This window comes from Aegilops tauschii, chromosome 6 (assembly GCF_002575655.3).
Source record: "Aegilops tauschii subsp. strangulata cultivar AL8/78 chromosome 6, Aet v6.0, whole genome shotgun sequence".
In the NCBI taxonomy this organism is placed as follows: domain Eukaryota; kingdom Viridiplantae; phylum Streptophyta; class Magnoliopsida; order Poales; family Poaceae; genus Aegilops; species Aegilops tauschii.
The window spans coordinates 124,017,354-124,021,479 of NC_053040.3; the positions used below are offsets into that span (position 1 = coordinate 124,017,354).

At 59.9% G+C, this 4,126-nt stretch overlaps 1 non-coding gene across 1 annotated transcript; it reads right to left on the minus strand.

Annotated features, from left to right (window-relative positions):
• Positions 1–2,391: 2,391 nt before the first annotated feature.
• LOC120967628 (small nucleolar RNA Z247) lies at positions 2,392–2,530 on the minus strand. Its single transcript, XR_005761354.1, has one exon. It is a non-coding gene; the product is annotated as a small nucleolar RNA Z247 (small nucleolar RNA).
• Between the last annotated feature and the right edge of the window lie 1,596 nt (positions 2,531–4,126).

A 4,126-nucleotide genomic window follows, 5' to 3' on the forward strand; every position in this document is an offset into this window, starting at 1 on the left:
GGTGTGAGCGTCTTGGAGGTCGTTGCGCCGCCCGGAGGTCGCACAACGGCACCCCTGGAGGGCCCCGCGCCGCCTGCGGGGGGCCCGGCTCCGTCTTTGGATCTGGCGGCGTGCGGCCGGTCGTCTGGCGCGCGAACGACGCCGCTCGCCAGGCTCTGACTGCCTGGGCGATGCTGGTGCCCCCGGACCGCGGCCCGGGTCCTGTCTGCTACCGGTCCACTGCTCGTCCGCACCGCTATGGGCCATTCGGCTCCCAACGAGCCGATCGTCGTGGCCGTCTTCTTCTTAGGAGCCATGCCGACGAAGAACTGCTAGGCTACCTACTAGACCAGATTCTCACAATTGCGCCCCCCTACCTGGCGCGCCAAAGATTTCGGTGTGGAACGATACCTATGGGATCACAAGAATCCCTACTACGGTTGCCAGGGTGCGGGATTGCAAGAAGAGCAGGATCAGTAGCCAGCACAAGAATCGTTTACCCAGGTTCGGGCCGCAAGGATGCGTAAAACCCTAGTCCTGCTTTGGTGGGTGTATTTCAGAGAGTTCTTCAGCTCTCAAACTAGCTGTGGTCAGTGCGTGGTTCGAAAGAGCCGAATCCTTCTCCAGTATGCCATGGGCCTCCTTTTATAGTCAGAAGGGGCTGCCACAGTGGCACACAGGAGGTGGAAAGGCGTACAGTGCCCTGAGCTTATCGCTCGTATTACAGGACAAGACGCATTTAATGCGTGGCTTAGGTGTCCCCTTGCTTTATCGGGGACGGCGGCGAGGCCCGTCCCGTCCGTCACCGCTCCTCCTCGCTTCGACACGCGCCCCAGCCAGTGATGCGTGCAGTGCCATGTAGGCAGGCAGGCAGCTGAGGTGGTGCGGTGGTGGAGCCTTCACGAAGATCTGCATGCCGCCACGCAGGCGCTTGATGAGTTGGCCTGGGAGCTGCATGTTGCCATGCTGGTGCCCGCCCAGCTGGTTGGGCTGGCAGCTGCATGTGAACGGCGGTGGAAGCTTGGTTGACGTGGGTCTGGCGGTGGCCCTGCTGGCGTTCTTGGCGAGGGCCTTGCCGGGTGGCCCGGCAAGGGTCTTGCCGTGGCGCGCTGTCGTCCCCGGCAAGGGCCTTGCCGGGGGTCTGGTAGCCTTCCTCGGCAAGGATCTTGCCGAGGATCTTGTCTTCTAAACATCATCTGATCTTGAATATGTCTTCACAAAGATCTACATGCCACCACATAGGTGCCTTCCCGAGCCCTGGCCCCACGTGGATGACGGCGTTGGGGACCGTGGGCTCAAGGGTGGCTCGCTCTGTTGGTGTGGGGCGAGCTGCCCCGGCAAGGGTCTTGCCGGGGCTGCTGAGGCTGCCCCCGGCAAGGGTCTTGTCGGGGGAACCTGCTTTGCCCCTCTGCTCTTTGTGGTCTTGGTCTTGGCGTTGCCCTGATCATCTTGGGCTTCAGTCTTACCTTGGCTTACCTCCCCTGTTTTGCTTAGCATGACCATAGGCGCGGCTCTGACTGCCCGTGCATAGGTAGAGGGGTACAAAAATGCACCCCTCTTTTTGTACACCGACACACCGGAGAAGCTGGATGGCCCAGACGATGATGCCACCGTGCATGGGTATGCTTGACGGTGGAGAGAACTTGATGTGTCCTGCCATGACTACCGGAGATGGGGTAGAGGCCGCCATCAGTACCCCTTGAAGAAGAACCCTCTTCGAAGCTCGATCCTTGACAAGGAAAAAAGTAGGATGAATCTCAAAAACAAACATTGTTATCATTGGCAAGTTTATCGGTAGAAAGCAAACTTCGTGTGGATTGTGGGACATGAAGAACATCATTAAGGATCAGAGGTCTATGTAAAGTGCGAATTTGAGAAGTGCCAATATGAGAAATCGGCATACCTGAACCATTCGCTGCATGGACTTGATCTTTGCCGGTGTAGCGCTCATGCATGGTGAGCTTGTCCAGATCACCGGTAATATGGTCGGTGGCGCCTGAGTCCAGATACCACGCTGGATCAAAGGCCTGACCGGTGGAGACGTTGCTAGCAGAGCGCTCCTTGCAGATGAAGGAGTGATCGAAGCGGCGATAGCAGTCAAAGACGTCGTGTCCGGCGCGCTTGCAGAGCTGGCAGATCGCCTCGCTCTTGCCGCCGGCGCCCAGGGCTGGGAGCGTTGCAGGCGCGGCCGTGGTTGTGGCTGGGATCGCCACAGTTGTGGTTGTGGCCAGGAGAGTTGCAGGTGCGGTTGCCACCGCCGCCGCCATTAGCACCGCCGCCGCCGCCATTGCGGCCGCGGTTGCCACCAAAGCCGCCGCTGCCGTTTCCACTGCCAGGGTTGCGGCTAATTGTTCATCGAGGGGCCACCAGAGCGAGGGAACTGGAAGATGTAATCGTTGTGTTGATGACGAATCTCGAAGTCCAGCAGGTGCGAGTAGGGGTCGTTGAGAGAGATCGCTTCTGCTCGAGTGGTGACAGAGGTCACAAGTGGATCATAGCTGGAGTCGAGGCCGGTGAGGAGGTAGATGATGATGTCCTCCTCATCCAGCTGCTTGCCGGCGGCTGCAAGGGCGTCGGCGAGGCCCTTCACCTTGGTGAAGTAATCCACCATGGACATCTCCTTCTTCTGGATGGTGGCGAGTTGACGACGAAGCTGCATCACATGCGCCCTACACCGGGTCGCGTACGTCCGTTCCAGTGCGCTCCAGACAGCCGCCGAGGACGGCAGAAACAGCACCGGAAGGAGGGTGTTGTTGGAGACTGTGGACAGGAGGAAGCTGAGGCAGTGCTGGTCCCGGGTGACCCAAGCGATATACTCGGGGTTGGAGACCGGCGGAGCACCATCAACACCGGGAATCACCTTGTCAGGGGCCGGTTCAGAACCGTCAGCGTTGGACATCCAATGAGCGCCACGCAACGCGGGAAGAATCTGGGCCTTCCAGAGGAGATGGGTGTCATGGGAGAGCTTGACGGTGACGAGGCCGGTGAGCGATGGCGATGGGGAGGCCATGACGCCAAGGGACTGGGTGGCTAGGGCGCCGGCGGTGAGAGACGTGAGGGCGGAACTGGTGGAGGCTATGGTGGTGGAGGAGGATTGGCTGGAAGTCGTCGAGATCTCAGATCGAGAGAGGATGGGCTGATACCATGTGAAAACGAGAAAATTAGGCAGTTCGGCACACCCAACCTGGGTATTTATAGGGAGAATATACAAGTACAGATCGATCTCAAAAGATCACAACTAAATACAGGTTTAAACGCAATCTACAGCTGGTTAGGATATATCTCTAGCTAACCTACTTGGCGTACAAGTTACAACGGAATCGGTAGTTTAACACTCAGCACCACCTTCGTTACGCGGGACGCCAAGTCTAACAGACTTTCGGCAGCAGTGTTGTCACCGTCAATCGGGTCCCTTGGTCCTAGAGGATTATCCTGCATCAACGCCAGCGTACACCAACGGGGCTGGCCCGCGGTGTACTCGAGCTTGGGGAGTGCCGCGGCGATTCGCCCGACGCGGAGGTCGTCGAAGGCGTCGGCCGCGGATCGGTTCACGTCCTTATACAGGGTGACGCATTCCTCGAGGGTGCCGATGAGGCCCTGGATGAAGCGCAACGTCAACGTGACGATGGCGGAGGTGATGTTGGCGGCGGCAACGGCAAGCCGGGTGGCGTCGGGGGAGGTCAATCGGGTCCCTTGGTCCTAGAGGATTATCCTGCATCAACGCCAGCGTACACCAACGGGGCTGGCCCGCGGTGTACTCGAGCTTGGGGAGTGCCGCGGCGATTCGCCCGACGCGGAGGTCGTCGAAGGCGTCGGCCGCGGATCGGTTCACGTCCTTATACAGGGTGACGCATTCCTCGAGGGTGCCGATGAGGCCCTGGATGAAGCGCAACGTCAACGTGACGATGGCGGAGGTGATGTTGGCGGCGGCAACGGCAAGCCGGGTGGCGTCGGGGGAGGTCGCCGCCGCCAGGTCGGCCGAGAGCGTGCGCACACAGTAGTCGTACAGGCTTGCGTAGCCGTTGGCCCCCGCGGAGCACGTGGAGTTGATCACGAAGGAGGTGCCGCCGTCGACAAGGCAAGCCCCAGACGCGACGAGGAGGAGGAGAAGGGTCGACATGCTCCGCTGGATCGCCATCCCTTTGTC